Source organism: Alligator mississippiensis, chromosome 4 (assembly GCF_030867095.1).
Source record: "Alligator mississippiensis isolate rAllMis1 chromosome 4, rAllMis1, whole genome shotgun sequence".
Lineage (NCBI taxonomy): Eukaryota > Metazoa > Chordata > Crocodylia > Alligatoridae > Alligator > Alligator mississippiensis.
The window spans coordinates 61,016,584-61,036,129 of NC_081827.1; the positions used below are offsets into that span (position 1 = coordinate 61,016,584).

General features: G+C 45.5%; 1 protein-coding gene across 2 annotated transcripts in view; it reads left to right on the forward strand.

The window, feature by feature from the left end:
• The first annotated feature begins 543 nt into the window (after nt 1-543).
• LOC109284452 (uncharacterized) overlaps nt 544-19,546 on the forward strand; it is a 75,492-nt gene continuing 56,489 nt past the window's right edge. The window contains exons 1-4 of one of the 2 annotated variants that reach the window (XR_009461590.1): nt 544-4,765; nt 7,073-7,217; nt 7,296-7,397; nt 9,416-9,510. The gene's annotated coding sequence lies outside the window, so the exon portion shown is untranslated. The remainder of the gene's footprint in view (nt 4,766-7,072; nt 7,218-7,295; nt 7,398-9,415; nt 9,511-19,546) is intronic. The other variant, XM_059726040.1, reaches the window with a different exon arrangement.

Below are 19,546 nucleotides of genomic sequence, written 5' to 3' on the forward strand. Positions count from 1 at the left end.
GGCCCCTTCCAGCCCTTTATTCCTGTTTTTATGGATTTCTGTGTGTTTGCACAGTGCCTAGCCCAATGTAACCCTGATCTCAGTTGGAATCTGTAGGTACTACTGTAATATTAACCACCTTCCAAAAGCCTTTATTGTACTTTTCTGTATTGGAATGGGAACTATCAGCCTCTCCAATACACATTTGAGAAGATTTTCAAATGAATATTTTTCCAGAGAGACTAAAAATATTTGGACTATTTTTAGTTGGGAGGTGATTAATGAAAGGTGATAGGGTAAAGGAATATGAAACATTGAAAGGCACACAGAACATCAGTCACCTTTATTTACCCTTTCCTACAATGCAAGTTGAAGGGTTTAAGAAACCATACAATTAAGTGATGTTAGGATGAGGTTATTTTTACGCATCACGTAATTAGCCAGCAGAGTTCACTGCTGTAAGATACTGATGCAAAGAACTTAATAGGAAAAGGACTAAAAATCCTTTTCTCAGTATAATACAATTAAACCATTACATTCTATATTGTTTAGGAACTTTGTAATCTAAATACCAGTTGTCTGAGGCCAAGGACAAGTGGCACATATTATTGCACAGTTCTCCATTGCAGAAGTTTCATCTAAAGCATTTCATGGTAGATATAAACTGTGAAAGATGGGATAGTGAATTAATGTGATCTGGAATAATTTATACATTTATAGCCAAAATGGACCAGTATGACCATATAATCTGACCTCTAGGAAAACAGACCCAAGAAGTTCATAAAATAATTCCCATGTTGTGCTTAATAACTTGTGGCTGCCTAGAGTCTACCTTTAAATAAGACAAGCTGGCTTGGTCTAAAAACTTGTAAAAATGGCGGTTCTATTACATCCATTGTTGGGCTACTTCAATATTGGAATTTTAGATTCTCTTCCAACGTGTTCCATGCTAATTATTTGTTTTCTTTTCAAGCCATGCATCCTTCATTGCAGTTCAAACTGGGATCCAGCATTGAACACTCTTGCTGAATAATGACCCTTTTGTTGTGGAGTAGCTTTTCTGTTTTATACATTGTTTGGATTACACTCTGTCCTTGGATGCCCACACACAGCTCCTTCTGAAGTCAATGAGGCCCTGTACACACAGCCAGAGGGGCTGTATGTGTCAGTTCCTCAAGGATTATATCCAAAACAAATTCAGTGCCCTTTTGAAAGAGCTCTTTATAAGATAATGCAGCTTTACTGCCAAAGGGATTTTAATTTTATAGGAAGACAGTTCTCTTGTTTCACTGTAGAGCTTACTAATGGCATGTTCAGTATTGAGGAAAAACTGGAAATCTAAGTTTTACAAAGATGTGGCACACTGGATATCAGCACATTGAAGGCTGGTCTTTTGACAGAATGGCTGTCTCAGCTTCCTGGCAAACATCAGTTATGGCTAATATACAACTTATTATTTTCAGGCTGTTTGGGCTATGCCCTAACCACCAAAGGAAACCCTGAAGATGAAATTGCTTTCCCACACGTGCACAATTGTAACCCACTGGGGAGAATGTGTTAGAAGTCTCTATCTGTTTTTGTCCATAGAGGCTGTAAACTATTCTTGTCCCTGTTTACAGAGCTTTGGCTCAAGCTGTTGTAGTTCATGTTTCTTGCTCGGGAGGTTCTTGGTTCAGTCCCTGGTGTATCAGCAAAGAGGGTGAATTCTAACTTGTCATGCCAATGAGACAGCATAGGAATTATTACCTCCTTGCATGGTGGATCTAGGATTTTTGAAAAGGGAGGTTTGAATACTGTGGTGCATCATCACATATTACACAACACACATTTTCCTCCAGTTAAAGAGAAACTAGAATATTTAATAATATGGTAGGGGCTCAGTGCTATCTTTGGCTATGCCTCAACATGAGGATGATGTCTGCCCTGGAGGGTGGAGGGAGGAATATTGGTGACTTTTAAGATGGCTGAAAAGTCCAATCTATGCTCTGAAAGTTTTTCCACAGATATGACTGGTGGTACCACGGTGCGGGGAGGCACAGCTGTTGGCCAGGATGTTGTGCGGTTTGTTTCCTCCTCTGCCATTTCTCAGATTCCTGAGCAATAAGGTTCTATTCAAAACGGACTGTAGTTTGATGTGCGGTGCAGCGCCATTGAGACCTGTTACCAGTCAGCACTTCCCAGTTTGTAAGGTTGATGAGACCCATCTTAAGGTATACTTTCAGGGTGTCCTTGTAGTGCTTCCTCAGTCCTCCATGGGTCCTCTTACCATGACAGAGTTGAGAGAAGAGGACTTGCTTTGGGAGACGAGTGTCAGCCATCCACACACAGTGGCCTGCCCAGCGCAGTTGATGTTTCATGATCTTGGCCTCAATGCTGGCTACATTAGCTGCAGAGAGGATGTTGGCATTGGTGCAGTGGTCTTCCCATCTAATGCAAAGGATCTTTCTGAGACAATGCTAGTGGAACCATTCCAGCTGCTTAAGATGGCTTTCATATGTCACCCATGTCTCACACCTGTAGAAGAGTGTATGGATAATCATTGCATTGTAGACCAGGGTCTTAGTTTCCATCTGCAGATCTCAGTTGGCAGAGACATGGCAAAGCAGCTTTCCAAAGGATACGCTGACACAGTGAGTCCTATGTTTGATTTCTATATCAAGATTTTACTGACTGAGAGAGGTGACTGCCAAGGTATGGGAAATGCTTGGCATTTTCCAAGGATTCTCCACCAATGGTAATTTGTGGGAGGAGTGGGGTAGCTTGTGCTCGGGCAGGCTGATGGAACACCTTGGTCTTCCTAAAATGGTGGGCTTGCTGGCAGCAGCCCAGTTGGCCAGCTCGAAAGGGGCTCCGGATGATTGGTGGGGCATTCCCACCAATTAGGTAATAGCTGGGAAGAGGCTTGCCCTGCCCCTACCTGGGGGGAGGTGAAGAACACGGACCTGGGTGAGGACTACACCCCCCTCTCCATGATTGGTCCACTTGCAATCCAGGGGTGAAACCTTCAGAGGGGATAAAAGAGAAGGGTGCCCAGCACATGGGCAGCTGCATCCAGGGACAGTGAAGAGGGCAGGTTGGCCAGCAGGGCGGAGCTGTTGTCTTGAAGAGCCTGAAGAACCCCCTTTGCCGGACAGGAAGCAGCAGGTGGCTGTGTTCCCCAGCCCTGCTGTGAGGCAGTGCGGTGAACGGTAGACACTGGGTCTGGGAGTGGACCGAGACCCTGGGAGCTGCTCAAGGTGACTCAGTTCTCCAACCCCTGGCATGAGGCAAAGCAGTTGGTACATGGCTGGTGCATGGAGGGTCCAAGAGCAGACCAAGACCCTGGGAGCTGCATGAGGCAGCTTGGGTCTCCAATATCTGGCATGCAGCCAGCACTTGGTACATGAGGGGTCCAGGAATGGACTGAGAGCCTGGTGCTGCACAAGGTGGCTCGAGTCTCCAACCCCTGGCATAAAGTAGAACCACTGGTGCACAGAATGGTGCACAGGGCCCCAAGGGGGCCGGTGTCCAGGAGAGCCCAAGACAGCAGAGCCCCCCTCCCCCCCCCATCAAGGGAGGAGATGCTTTGCCTGAAGAGATGAGGACAGCCTCACTGGGCCTTGGAGTTCTGAGTTGCCAGGGAAGAGGGTTCCCACAGGAGAAGAGGGATCTCCTACAGTTAGTTGAGGGTTATCTAGCCTGGGATTGCAGAGGGCCTGAAGGACGCTAGGGATCTTTTCCCTCTTTTTATCTTTAGGCTCCTATTGCTGTAGGGTAACCTGGGTTATTCTTCTGGTGTCTGTTTGTGTACCCAATCCCCTGCTCTCATATTTTGTGAACCTGTGCCTTATATTTTGTTAATTTGTGCCTCATGCTGTGTAGATTAGTATTTTATTAGAGCATAAGATTGCATGATCTTTTAAGGAGGCTCCTGCCTTGACCTTCCTGATCCTAACCCATGTATATAGTATTTGCAGTAACTTGTATATGAACTGTCTATGACTCATGTTTTATTTGTAAATATGTTTATATGATAACTTTTATGTACATAGTTAAGTTTTATTGAGTGTCCTGGCCTGGCTCTATAGGGAAAGGAAGGAACTACATGCAATAGGCAGTTCAGCTCACCTTTCCTGATAACATTCCTTTCAACTGGAGAAGGAAGTACATAATTGGGTACTACCTGGGCTACACCAATATTAAGGGAGAGTCCCAGACTGTAGTTAGCACCTGAAAAAAGGTTAAGGGTAGACTGCAGATCGGTCTCAGTGTGCATGAGGATAACATAGTTGTCAGCGTACTGAAGGTTAGTGATGCCAGTCTTGGTAACTTTTGTTTTGCTTTGAAGGTACTGCACATTGAAAAGCTGACCATCCATTCAAAACTCAATCCCAATTCTGGAAGGAAGCTGGTCACGGATAAGAATTAAAATCACAACAAGCTACATGGAGAAAAGGGTTGGGGTGATGATGCAGCCCTGCTTGAAACCAGTACGGATGGTAAATGGGTCTGTCTCTGATTCACTGCAAAAGACTGTTGCAGTCATCCCTTCACGGAGTAGCTGATGCTGATGAACTTCAATGGACAACCAAACCTAGCCAGCACCTTCCATAAGGTTTCACGATTTGAGTTGAAGGCCTTGGTTAGGTCAATGAATGCCATAAACAGCTACTGTTTTTTTTCTCTACAGTTCTCCTAGATCCGTTGGGTAACAAAAATCATGTTGGTGGTACCCACGATGATCTAAAGCCACACTAGGATTCTGGAAGGACAGGCAAGGAGGAGGAGGCAATTCAGAAGGATGCGGGTAAGAATCTTCCGGCAATGGAGAGGAGGTCAATGCCTTGGTAGTTCCTGTACATTGACTTGTCCCCTTTCTTGAAGGTGATCACAATGTTGGCATTCTTTAAGTCAGGTGGAACTTCTTCATTAATCCATATTTTGATGAGACGTTGGTGAAATTTTTGTACTAGCACTGTTCCACTAGCTTTGAGGATCTCTGAGGGAATGCCCTCTGGTCCTGGCACCTTATTGTACTTGGTCTGAGTGATGGCACACCAGACTTCCTTGAAGGATGGGGGATGAGCAAGAGAGTCTGTTACTGGGTGTTGAGAGATGGACTCCATGGTGGCAGCTGAGACCTCAGAATCACAGTTGAACAGAATCTTGAAGTGCTCCTTCCAGTGTTGTTTGATGGATGCATTATCTGTGAGAAGGGTGGAGCTGTCCTGGGATCGCAGGAACATTGGCCTATTGGAACATGGCCCATGGATGACTTTTATTGTTTGAAAGAAGCTTGTCATGTCATGTTGATGAGTGAAACTCTGGATCTCTGTGTCCTTTGCTTGCCACCACTGGTTCTTGATGTCCTGTAGTTTCCTCTGAACTACAGCTTTAAGCTGGTGGTAAGGCTCTCATTTCGGCTGGTTGGAGGGCTTATTTTGCCAACTGCAGAATGTGTTTTTCTTCTGATGGATAAAAATGCTAGGATTTCCTCATTATTTTCATCAAACCAATCGTAATGATGGTAAGTGGAGTATCCAATTGGTTCAGCACATGCCTTGTGAATAGCATTCTTAAGTTCCTCCCAATGTGCCTGGATGTCCTTGATGGTGTCAGGTAGGTCAGAGAGCCTCTCAGTAAGGCATTCCTGAAGAGCCTCATATCTAGCTTGGTCTTGGAGTGCCTTGGTGTTAAATCTCTTCCGCATTCCTTTTGGTTGTTTATGGTGTTGTGGTGCAAGTTGCATGTCCACGACTGATCTGACTAAACAGTGGTCCATCCAACAGTTATCTGCACCTCTTAGCAGTGGCAATGCATAGGGGGTGCATGTGCACCCCCATGCACCCCCAGAGAGTGCCAATGTACACCTTGACTGGCTGTGCTCACTGCTTAGGTGATGGGCGGGGGGGCAGTGGCCCCCTGTCAGTGAGATCGACCGGGGTAGACCCCCCCCCCCCTCCGGCTGGCAGGATCAGCTATGGGGAGGATCTTCCCCCCCGATTGCTGATTGGTCACTGGGGGAGTACGTGCCCCCCTGGCTAAGGTGGCACCAGTTGCCCATGCATCTCAGGACTTGGGTGATATGGATTTTGGTGCAATCAGGGGGTGGGAAAAGTCAATTACAATGGTAACCTCCTCCTCAGCAAATGTGCAGAACATGACTTGCTCATCACGAATACTGTCTTCAGACAGAGTGACAGATATAAAATCACTTGGAAACATCCACGCTCCAGTCTTTTCCAGTTGTACTACTCCAGAGTTCTGAGTGCCATCCAGCTTTTGTGTTGAAGTCACCCATGAGGATGAGCTTGTCTTCCTTGGCAGTGGCAGTCAGGACTGTGTCAAGAGCGCAGTAGAACTGTTCCATGTTGACTTCTTTATTGTCAAGTGTGGTGGTGTACGGACCGGTGACTGTAGCATGCTGGTTGTTACTGAGCTTGAGGCAGAGAGTCATAAGGTGTTCATTAATGCCCACAGGGAGTTCTGAAAGCTGACTGACAATCTTGTTCTTCAGGGCAAAGCCAATCCTCTGAATGTGCCTCTCTTCAGGTGACTTTCCTTTCCAAAAAAAGGTGTAGGAATCTCTTTCTTCTTTCAGCTGCCCTTTATCTACCTAGTGGGTCTTGCTTAGGGCAGCAATATCGATGTCATATCTTGCAAGTACTCTAGCTACTATGGCAGTCCTTCTTTCAGGGCACTCACTGTTTAGGGAGTCCATGAAAGTGAGGTCATTCCATGTGGAATGAACTTCAATACTTTATTTTGTTGGTTTTGGCTGCTGGTAGAGTGATCCCACTGGATGTGGCAATCCAGCTAGGGGCGTTTGAAGCAGCATATGTTTAGGGCACCTTTTCTAGCCCCTTCCCTGATCAGAGTGAGCAGAGGGGATACTAAAGAGGACTGCTCAATTACGGCTGCAGCTGCTGAATTGTACTTGGTAAGTGCAAAACAATGATCACATGACCATTGCCTATGTGCAAATTTGTGGCTAGGGACTCTCAGAGATCACTGTTCCTGTCCCCACAGCCACACACCCATTGCTGCAGGACTTGGTTTGTAGGAGATGTTAACATCCCAAGCAAAGGCCTGCCTGTGACATCTTTTAATGTAGGGAAGCTGGTGCACAAGTGACAACCACATGAACTTGACATGGAGCTCTGACCCCAATGGCAAGGACACCCAAGACAACCAGAGATCTTTATCTTGCTGCAGCCTTCATCTGCCTTCACATCCTCATAGAACCAGAAGGTCCTCAGGTATGCCTTCTGCCATTGGGTTCTTCAGGAGATCGGACCATACTTAGTCTGGGACCTCACCTCAAACCTGTTTTCCAGGGCAGACCCTACCAGAAGTACAAGACTCCAGATGACATATCTCTGAGGGTCACTGAAACACACAAGCCTCTCCACCACCACAAGGTTATGGTCCAAGGAGAGGTAAGGGTACTATATTATTCAGTTTAAGATCAAAGCAAAAACTAATATAACTTTAATGGAATGTACACTGATATTCTAGTTAATATATAAAGTTTAAAAAACACAATAAACTAGGCAAAAAAATCAAAATATATTGTTTTATTAATACTGTCATCATTATTGTTAAATGCATCTCTTTCATTCAGATTTGTAAAATAAAACCTAGCTTTCTTAAGCATCTTGACAGTGAACTCTGATTCACTGCCAATCATGTCCACACCTGAGGTTACATTTACCTGAGTTTAGTATTACCTTTAGCTAGCACTAAAAATAGTTTGCAGGGCTGTGAAATAAATGAGAGATAACCAGGAATGGCTAATAGACAGCAAAATTGCAGAAGAAAGGATGACTTAATTAATGGAACCTCAAGACCATTCAAGAAGAGAAAAGGTCCTCAACACCCATGGAGTAAAGAGAGATTAGTAGGAATTGATTACATTATTACGTGCCATAAAGTCAGTTGACCTCCTCAATACTGCCTGAATAGAAATGCAGCTACCGACCCACATGGTTGGTTTTAAAGTTTTGGTGGAGCAGGAATCAAAGGAGGGTTGCGGATTGCAGCTGCACCACTGCATTCCCCTGCCTACTTTCCTCCAGAATTATAAGGGTGAGAGGTGCCAGGAGTTATAGAAGTGAGAGGATGGTGACATGCTGGCATTGACTAGCTAGGTAGACTGCTTTGAGAACATAACATGGCTCTTTGTACTCCTGGTGATATCCTTATCTCTTGGGTGAAGTGGGTGGGAATGCTGTAGCACCCTGAGGCCCCTTTCGTTTGGAGTATTTCCCTGGGCCTTTTCTGCAAGTTGGCCATCTCCTTTATAATGCTCAAGCAACATATAGGGGATGAAGCATAATAGATAAAGTGAGATCAAGACAGGCCAGCAAGCCAGGGAGAGGTGGAAATATCTTGGATTTACAACATCTGGGACCATGAATGGCACATGCCCCCGGAGGCTGGGAGGAAATGGCTGCTCTGGCAGCGGTGGAAGCACGGTGGCAGCAGCCTAGCAGCAGGGAACAGGAGCAGTTGCGGAGGGAGGGTGGTGAGTGCTGACCATGGATTGTCAACCACCCTCAGGTGCTGCTGGCAGCGTCAGCATTGGCCAGGGGTGATCATGGACTGCCCACAGACGCCGCCACCACCACTGCTGACATTTTGCAGGAGGTGCATTGCCATGAGCAGGGGGTGCACATGCACATGCACCCCATACACGTCACCCCTGGGAGGCTAACCAGTCTATGTCTTCTGAGCCAGACAGAATGCTATGTTAGCAATGTGGACTAGTCTCCTTCCAAGCATTTGGTGAGAACTATCTGGCAAATACAATGCAAGTGACAGTATTTGCAGTGATCACCGGGTTCAATAAACACAGGCATACATAAATAAGAACTGAACAAAAAATGTTAATTGTGGACTGGTAAACTATCCACTGCAGACCCTTTGTCCCTCTCTAACGTACTACAGTACTTCCTTACTGAGGAACCATCTCCCAATTTCCAAATTTTCTAAATTAGAGAGTATCTCTAAACTAAAACTTTTATCACTACAGTGGTTACCAGTGAGAACTAACATTCCCTGCACTACCAACCAGCATTGCCTTCCCAGTGTTAAATTTAATACTGTATGTCTCACAGTTAAAGCAGGAATAACTGCAACACCTATTACAGATATTACAGGATTATTAGTACTGCTTGCTGTATGAGTGTTGCCTCATCCTGACAGGCTACTTATGTGTGAGGGGTTCAGTGTGCAGCAACAGGGTCTACAGATATCAGGACTTGGATACAAGAGTATTTAAAGTTGTTTTTTTCCCCTCATATGTTTATACTTATAAACCTTTAGATGCCACTGAAATATAAACAGTAATAATGATCAGCTAGTCAACAGCAAGGAGAATGGCTCTCCTGTATTAATGGCTGAAAATGGTAGTTTCAGTAGACACAACTATGACTAATCTGTTCTGCTTCCTTAGGAATAGGGTCTCTTTATGGATGGTGGACCGGAGACCTAGAATCTTGCATCCTCACTGTTCTAGCATGCAAAACAACACATCATAAGCCTCAGAAGGTAATGCTGTATTCTCATATCTGATTATTTCCTTAATGGGCTTAATTTTGAACCTAATTTTGAACAAGTGGTCTCATATGTATGCATATAAGACCACTTGTGTGAAATGATGGCATAAAAGAACGAGTCTTCCCAAATTGAAGAGCCAGAGTTTAGGCCTGGATTGTGAGTTTGTTCTGAGTAATAGGCAGACAAGGTTCTTTGGGTAACTTTGCTTTTCCCTAAATCCCCCAACCCTTCATATCAGTCCAGAGTTATTCTGCAGTTATTTCTGTACCTTTAAAATAAAATCTGAAACTTTTCAATATAGTATTCAGAACAGCTGCTACATTTCACTCCAAGGTAGCTGCATTTCAGTGAGAATGAATGGTGTTACAGGTCATTCCACTCTTAAGCAACCTGGGATATTTTAAAATGAAAGGCCCTTAAATGTATGGTATATTTGCAGATGCTGAGTCAGGCAATCTGGTATGCCTCTGTGGTCCCAAACCATGCAGGGAGCTGAGGAGTTAAAACTGCTCCATCATATTGACTACTGCTCCTCTGCTTGATTGTGAAGAGCCTCATCATAGGTCAGAAGAGAGTGGATCAGGGTCAGGAGAGACAAATGTAGGAATAAGCCTCCAACATGGTGTCATGGCCTCCAGGCTGTGGAAATGATTCTGTATAATAAATCCCTGTTATCATCTTCCACTGACAGTCATCTCTTCATACACTGGAAACCCCTCTAACTATAAAGAGGTTGTCTGCCAGCAGGGACCGCCTGGAAAAGAGAGCCTGTTTGGGATATTTGACCTTTGTGCAATTTGCCTTGGATGTAACCTAGAAAGATGCCTACAGATCTCAGGTCTTTCATGGGCTTGGGTAGAATCACTCTTCCTACTACAGGAGCGAAAACTCTCTTCTCAACAGGGTCATTAGGAGGTAGCTGAATTACAGCCCTCAAAAAATTCCATACTTTCCTCTAGTTTTGTCTGTGGAGTGGATGTTGTATCTCTTTGATGGTAACTTTGGAGAAATTGAGTGGAGTCATTTATTCAACTGTAATTCCAAAAAATTTGATTTCCTTAAAGCCACATGGAATAAATAATATAAAAATAGCTTGAGAAAATGTACCTCAGACTTTGACCAAATACATTAAAGCCAACAAATATGCAGAAGGATGCATTCTAAACATCTTGCATGTCTAGACAAATGGAAAAGAACAAGAATGTATAGGACATAGGACAGATAAATAATGAGTGTAGTCAATATTGATGCATTAACTATAAATTGGGAAAAATAAAGCATGAGTTATATAGGAGCTCTCAAATGTTATAACAGCTGGTAAAAAAAAAAGAACAAAAACCCCAACACCTACCTCTCATCCCTTTATTACAGTGATTCTCAACCAGGATGATGAGGGAAGGGTGAGGAAATAAATGAGGTATGGGAAGATAAGCAGCAGATAAACCCGGGCTCAGGCCCCTCTGCAAATAGCTAAGTGCTATAATATATGCATTGGTTTTTGAAATTAGGAGCCACTCAATTCACAAAAGTTATGGAGAGGTGTCTTGGGTCTGTTGAGGGGTGCCTTGAGTCCAAAGAAGTAGAGAACCATTGCTCTAGCAAAAACAGTTCAAGTTAACATTTTATAGAGATTTCAAGAATATCAGGGATGTACTTGATAGCCATGTTGTTCTGAGACAAAGAAATACAAAAATCTAGAACTCTTGGTTCTGAAATGGTACCTTTTATTAGATCAACTAATAAATAAATAATTAGTTGGTGTAATAAAAGGTATCATTTCAGAACCAAGAGTTCTAGATTTTTGTATTTCATTTAAGAATATTAGAGCATTCCAGTAGAGGGCAATATTGCTTCATTAGATTTGGCTTCAAACAGTTTCATCAGCAGGAGGCAAATATACAAAGCAATGATCAAAGCTGCAAGAAAACAAATAAGGCCCCAACCCTGCAGACACACTTGTGCTGAAACTCATGCACAGCAGTAAGTGCATGCATCAGTGCTCACAGGATCTAGGCCCAAATAACTTAATGCAAAGTAAAGCCCAAACACATTTGCCTGAATAAAAGTACTTCAATGGAACTCAAAAGTTTAAATTAAAAATTTATGTGTGCCCTTTAAGTGCTTTTCTGGATGACAATCGATTTCCTGGGCTTTCATTTCTTGATTGTTGCTAAATGTATTCTGTTTGTTCAAACTTCCTGTTATTGATGAAAGGCCATTCTAGTTGCTTCACACTGCAGTGTGACTACAAACCAGTAGACATAACCAAGTTAATTTTCAAATGAGCAGTGCACTCTAAGAGTGTGGAGCTAAGTGCAGGCTGCAAGGGCTACCTGGGCACCTGGGTAAATATTTTGGTGGCTGGCTGGCTGAGCCTGAGTTAGCTTTGTTATGAGCTGCAGTCACACCCTTCAATGTCATGTAGACAGACCCTTCAGTTCACATAAGGCCTTACTTGAATTTTCTTCTTGGTGGACAAGAAGGTCATACAGGACTGTTTCATTTTTCAACAATGAATATATGTAGAATGGTTGATAAAACTAGTTTTGTGTCCAACTATGGAGCACATGACGATTTCTGGTTTCCTTTAGCAATTCAAGGGACTTCAATTTTCTCAATGAAGGCAACTCAGGATTTTTATTAAACTGGATATGATTAGTCCATGCTTTGCTCTCTTGCTTGCCATTCATCAGAACAGCAACTGAAAATAAGGAAACACCAGATTTCATTCTTTGGGACAATAGAGGCTAGCACAGCTCTGTATTTGTGGCCATTCATCTGTAAAGCCTGGTTTATAAGGCAGATGGTTTTTCCTTGTATATAATCCAATAAATGTTGTTTATGACAAAGGGATGCTTCCTCCTCCTCCTCTATGGATATTCAAGTTAGATTCTCAGCTCATCCACCTAGCCACCCATGGCTCATGGTGATCTTAAAATTTTCTGCAAATTGTAAGAAATTAAGAGAGTTGCACTGGTTTAAGGAGAGCACATGAGGACTCCTTTGAGTCTTAATTAAAACCTGACTTTTTATTTTAGCTTTCACTCAGGGAAAATTATATTTTTGGTGTCAATGTTGGAGGCTTCTTGTTCCATACTTTATTCCCATTAAATACTTATACCAGAATACTCCATCACTGCAGGCAGAGTCATTAGTCAAATCTGTTGTTGTTATCTTCTATTCTGTTCTAACGTTGCTAGCTGTATATATATAGCAATGTTATATATATATACGGTTATATATATAACCTGGGTGGTATGCAGAAAGGTACCTCCTCGCCAATCAAAAGGGTGTCATCCAGTACCTGTATGCTGTGGGGAGTGTGGCTGCCTAGCTGCAGGCCAGCTCACCTCCTTCCCCTATAGAGCCGAGCAGAGCAGAGACACGGGACATCCAGTGATATTTAATTATGTACAGGTTTAATGATACAAAATAATATAATACTTATAACCATAAACTTACATACATATATCTATAGGCATATGTACATACACATGTACATAGGTTATTTACAAATATAGGTTTACATAGGCAATAGCTCTTTTCAACCCTGAACTCAAGCATAGGCCTAATTTCCTATGGCTTTCAGGTTAGCCTGCAGCCCCTGCCCCTCATCAGGGCCCTCTAGGCTGCAGGGGACGGAGGTTAACCAAAAGACCAATGACAAGAAAAACAGGCAGCGATGGGTCAATAATTAAACATATGCAATAAGGTTACATCAAATAAAACATACATACCTATACATAATCAATACAACCCAATGGCAGGAATATCTGACAGTGATAGGACAATATATAACATACACAATAAGGTTATATCAAATAGCAGACATATACATAAAATAACTAATACAATAAATACAAATACAGGACAGCTGATAATCCTCTTCTAATGCAACAATAAAGATGCAGGGTAATAACAGAATCCCAGCAGCATTGAAAAAGAAACAGAACCGAACAGTGGCATAGCAGCTGTGCCCAAAGAAGAAGTAACAACCCAAGCAGGGACCCTGTCACCTAATAGAACACCATTACCCTCTCAAAGTTCCTCAGCTAGGCAGGGCCCTAAACCAGGGAACCCCCATAACAAATGGGAGCCCTGGATTCCTCTTTATGTCCCAGGGTGAATTGCCCCCTCCTGTCAGGGGCTTCCCCTCTGCCACCTGCAGTGGGGAGGGCCCCCTCTTCCCCTGTGGGAATCTCTTTCCCCGGTGACTCACAACTCCCATAGCTTTTGAAGGTTTGGGTTCATCTCCAGCAGTGTGTTGGGGGCAAGGCATTCCCTCCCCACTTCTGCGGGGTGGTTGACCCGTGCCACTCCCAGTGAGAAGGTCTGAGCTGCAGCTCTTCCAGCCTGTCCGCCCACTCTCCGCCCCATGCACTGCCCCGTGCACTGAAGGGGCACCTGCCTTGGGCAGGGGGGAAAAAGGCCGCACTGCCTCATACAGCCCCGGCGTTCCATCAGCTCTAGGGCCCTGTGCACCGCTCCATACACTGGTGGCCCAGCTTCTGCCTCATGCAGGATTGGGGACCTGCGCTGCCTTGTGCAGTCACCGGGTCCTGTTCAGCTCTATCAGCCCTGTGCACCACTTCATGCACCGAATGGGGACTTGGCTCCCACCTCATGCATGGTTGGGGACCCGCACTGCCTCATGCAGCTGCTACAGTCCCATCCACTCCCAGACTCTCTGTACACTGTTCTGTGCTTTGGCAGTCCAGCCCTGTGCACTGTTATGTGCATTGAGGGCTTCTGCCCCTGCCTCATGCAGGGTTGGGGACCTGCGCTGCCTCGTGCAGCTGCCGCTGGTCCAGTACATCCTGGACTCTCCATGAACCATTCTATGAACTGGTTCTCCAGCCCTGTCCATGCACCAAGGGCTTCTGCCCCTGTCTCATGCAGGGTTGGGGGCCCGCGCTACCTTGCTTAGCTGCCATGGTGTTGTCTGCTCCCAGACTTTCCATACACCATTCTGTGCACCAGCTCTTCAGTCCTGTGCACCTGTCTGTGCACTGAGGGCTTCTGCCCCTGACTCACGTGGGGTTGGGAACTCGCGCTGCCTCGTGCAGCTGCCGCTGGTCCTGTCTGCTCCTGGACCCTCCATGCACTGACCTGTGCACCATCATTGCAGATTTCTCTGAGGTGGGGCTGGGATGCAGGTGCTTGCTGCTTCTTATCCAGCAAAGACATTTCCTGGGAGCTTCTGGGGCAACTGCTCTGCTCCCTGGTCAGTTACACCAGCTCTTCGTCAGCCCTCTTTGTTGTTCCATGTCAAAGCTGCCCATGTGCTGGGCACATGGACTTTTATCCCTTCCAGAGGCTCTGCCCCCAGGTTCAAAACAGACCAATGGGACAGCCTGAGGGGTTAGTTCTCTTTCAGGTCCTCTTCTTTACCTCACCTCTGGGTCAGGGTGGGGCAAGCTTGCCTCCTGCCTTCTCCTGATTGGTGGAAATGCCCCACCAATTAGCCTGAGCCATTTCAAGCTCAAGTCAACAAGCTGGGCTACTGGTGAGCTCACTGGCCAGCCTGCCACATGTATGTGGTATGTATAAATCAACATCCATTGCAGTTTGGGAGGATAGGAGGATCCAGGAGTTGATGGATGCTACAGATGTTTCATGAAGGGCTTTGCCAAGGGCTGAACTTTGAAAAACAGTGAGATAGGCTAAAATACAGACTGTCAGGAGGTTTTCTGGTTCTTGTGGTAAGGCTTTGGTGTGAAGTTACCCAGATAACACCTTGTGGTTCGAGTGGTAAGGGAATGCTGTCAGCTAGGGCTTGGTTGCCCCTCCCAGGATGAGGGTGACTGTGCACACCAGCCAGGAAAGGAAGTGCCAGAATACTACAGATCCTTTAACCTAGAACACCTTGTCTTGCTCTAGGCCATTACAAAGAAATGTGGGAGCTTCCCTTTTCACTATGTATCTAGTCAACAAAGTACTTTGTTGTGGGGCGGGCAGGGACAGAGGCCTGCATCCCTTCCTCCCCTGGCTTGGGCCAGGGCTGCTCCCTGCCTCCCCCCGCCACTTTGGGCTGGGGCCTGGGCTGTTCCCCCTTCTCTCCCCTGTCACTTCAGGCCGGGGCTTGGGCCTGGACTGCTCCCTGTTTCCCCCCTGCTGCTTTGGGCTGGGGCCTGGGCCATGCCCCCCTCCTCCCACACTGCTTTGGGCCAGGGCCAGGGCCATTCTCCCCCTCCCCTCCAGTCCCTCAGTCCCCACTGCCATGGCAGCACTCCGCTGTCCATCCCTGTCTGTGTAGGGGCTGAGACAGCCAATCAGAGCGCAAATAAAGTGTTTTGGCCAGACAGAAAGACAGGCAGACAGACTTAGGCTTTTATAATATTAGAATGGCATGCATTTTTATATCCAGTTTTATTCAAGAAGCTCAAGTTGAACATGACACTTGAAGAAACAAGAGTAGATATGATGAATCACAAAAGAAATTCCTTCTTATCTGCTTTGTACTAGTTATAAGGGTTAATGAGTTGTGCCCTCCAGGCGCTCAAAGGGCACTTGTACACGTGACAAAAATTGGCCGCTTTTGCTGTTTAATCATGTTATGCTGTAAGTGTGTGTGGGGTTTTTATGATTGAAATGAGTTTGCTACATTGCAAACTAAACCACATCCTCAAGTAGTTTAGTTTGCAACGCAGCTATTCGTAACACTGCAGTCTTTGACAGCTCGCCTCCCTGCCACGGGAGAGGTGGGCTGAAGGCAGAAGTGGCAAGGGGCCTGATTCTTTCTTTCTTTTTTTTTTTTTTATGGAGCCTGCCTACGTCTCCTAAAGCTGAATTGGGGGGGGGGGGAGGGGCGTGGCTAGCTGCTGGCAGGCCAAGAGGCTTTTGAGCTGTGCAGGGCCCCAGTCCTTCCTTCTGCGGTGGCGGCACCCTTGGGTGGGCTGCTAGTGGGCAGGTGCTGTCCCAGCCCCTGAGTTGTGGGGGCCCTGGTCCTTCCCTCTGTGGTAGCAGTGCTCCCTGGGGCTGCCTGGGTGTAGTGCTAGCTGCACGGGTGCTGCCTCAGCTCAGAGGCAGTAGCTGCCAGATTCAACTCTTCCCTGAGCCCAGGCGGGGAGCAGCACCCAGTGGGCTTCCAGCACGTGGGTTTGGGGAAGAGTTGGATCAGGCAGGTGCTGCCTGTGAGCTGGGGCAGCACCCGTGCAGCACCCTGTCCGGGTGGCCCCAGGGTGGGACTGCTGCCATGGAAAGAAGAACTGGGCCCCCCTGCAGCTCTGGGGCTGCACAGTCCAGCGGCAGCTTGTGCAGGTAGGCTCTCAGGGGCCACTTGGCCTGCCGGCAGCTTGCCCCACCACTGTGGGAGATGAGGGTAGGCTTTGTGGAAAAAAATAAAGAAGGATTGGGACCCTGCTGTATCAGTGATGGAAGCCCCTAAATTAAAACAGTGGATTTTTAATCATCCTAATTAAAAACCCATTGTTTCAATTTAGAGGACTAAACCCCCATCACATGTACAAGTTGCCAAAGACTTATTGCAGTCTTTAAATACAGGCATCTTTGATTGGAATAGCAACAAAATGGGGATTACTCAAAAGTATTAATTTCTTTTAGGAAAAATGTGTAATATGCATCATTGGGCATTTGTACAGATGGTTGGGCTGCAGCGCCGGGCGCTTTTAAAAGCTCCTGGCACTGTGGCACATGCAGACAACTGGTGAAATGCGCATCAGCACTGAGAAAATGGCGGTGGCGCACTTTGAACTAAAACACATCAAAGGTGTTTTAGTTCAAAAGTGCACTGCCACCATTTTCTGCACACTGATGTGCATTTTGCCACTTATACAACTGTATGTGACACAGCGCAGTGTGCCATCAGCTTGCGTGCAGAACAGACTCAATTAATCAAGTCTGCTCCAATGCGTCGGATCTCCGGTGCGTCACAGTGCAAAAAGGTATGTGTACAAATGCCCATTGAGTCTGGCCTGTCAGAAAAATGCAGACATTTTCCTGGTTCATCAAAAGGAGCACACTTATTGTTTGTTTCAGTGGGAGCTTAGCTCAGAGATTGGATAGTCAGTAAAATAATTTTAATACATTAGGGCTTTGCCTGCAGGGAAAGCCTCATACAAATGATGGAAAATCAACCAAAAGTATGAGTTCAACACATGTACCATGAACTTTGTTCTAAGATCAGAGCCCTGGGATGAAAATAGGTTATGAACTTACTTTTTGAACTCAACATGAACTCTTATTAACAACAAGAATGGGGTGGGCTAAGCTTCTTCATACCTTGTGTTTGTCATGCCCAAACATATGCATGACGTGACAGGAGATTGACAGGATCTAGTTAGTTCAGGGCTAATTTAGAAGTTTCAGAAGTCTTGGCTTCTAGTATGTTTCATCAGTTATGCAATATAGAACAGAGCACTATTACATTATAAAGTTGAGAGTGGGTGCAAAGTCTTCCTTTATACTTAAACTCTTTATGAACTTAACTGATACGCAAATAACAAATAGCTGGTATAATATGAGCAGCAGGCAGAAAAGTAGAGCTGGCATAATATTATATAGTTAAGTAAATTATGTACTTATCCAATATGCACATACGTGGAAAACATTGTAAGATAAACTTGTGTGGATACTGCCATTTAGGACTACAGTGGCCTTAAACCTTAGTAGCTTAATCCATGTTACTTCTGAATGGGGGTCCTTCAGGCAGAAGGGTTACATCTGTGATCTTTAGTAGATATGTCTTAGCTTTCAAGACTGTCCCCACATAGATGTAACCTAGATGCAGACATTGTACTGGTTTGGTTGGTTACACAGTATGTTCTGCCTGGAGAGAGACACTGGATGTATCTACACGTGCAATTAAGGTGAAGAAATAAACTACAGAGCACTTTGGGTTGAAGTGAACTGCTCCCAGGCACAGTGTCTACACGTGCGCCCAGAACAACAGCAATTTGAGCCGAGACAGAGCAGGTCTGGGTTGGCTACATGCTCAGGGGATCAGCCCTAGGCTCTGGGTGGTGGCATCGAGCTGCAGAGGGGCTGGTTGGGGCATGAGGGTACATGAGGGTGCAGAACCTGCAGAGCTGTGTGGCTAGGTGGCAGCCCGGAGTCTGCCCCCCCCCTCGGTCACTGTCTATGCATTTCAGCACAGTTAAATACTCTGCTATGAGACAGTACTGTCCCCAACAGCACTATCCTACAGTGGAGTTAATTTGTTTATTGTACCCTAATACCGGTGTGTGTGTAGAGTGTGATGCTCTACTGCAGAGCCAATTAGTCAACTCCACAGTAAAGCACATGTGTATATGTGGTACATATGGTCAAATGTTTCAGATTTCACTGCCATGATTTTTCATGATTCTAAGAGACGTTTGTGGGGAAATATTGCCAGCTAATAATCCTCAATATGAAAGAACCTGTAACACAAAAGGACCTAATTATTGCCTAACCAACAGAGACTGCTTTTTATCTGAACAATTACATCTTCCACGTAAGGAAAAGTTTGCTAAGCCTTTGAACCACTTTTTTATAGATGCATCTATAGATGATTAATTTAGCTATTCTGGCCATGCCATTGTTTTAAAAGGCTCATTAGATGAGAAACCTAAGTGTTCCTAAGTGAGGGGCACTACAAGTCTCTCACTGGGGTTGCAGAGAGGCAGCAGCAAGGCGCCAAACTTCCATACGTAGATCCTGAGGTGGTGCAGAGTCATTTGGAAGAACTTTAAATCGCCAGGCCCGGATGGGCTCCATCCGAGGGTGCTGAAGGCACTGGCCGACATCATTGCAGAGCCACTGGCAGGAATATTCGAACGCTCGTGGCGTACGGGCCAAGTCCCGGAGGACTGGAAAAGGGCTAATGTGGTCCCCATTTTCAAAAAGGGGAGGAAGGAGGACCCAGGCAACTATAGGCCAGTCAGTCTCACCTCCATCCTTGGTAAAGTCTTTGAAAAAATTATCAAGGCTCACATTTGTGAGAGCCCGGCAGGGCAAATTATGCTGAGGGGAAACCAGCACGGGTTTGTGGCGGGCAGATTGTGCCTGACCAACCTAGTCTCTTTCT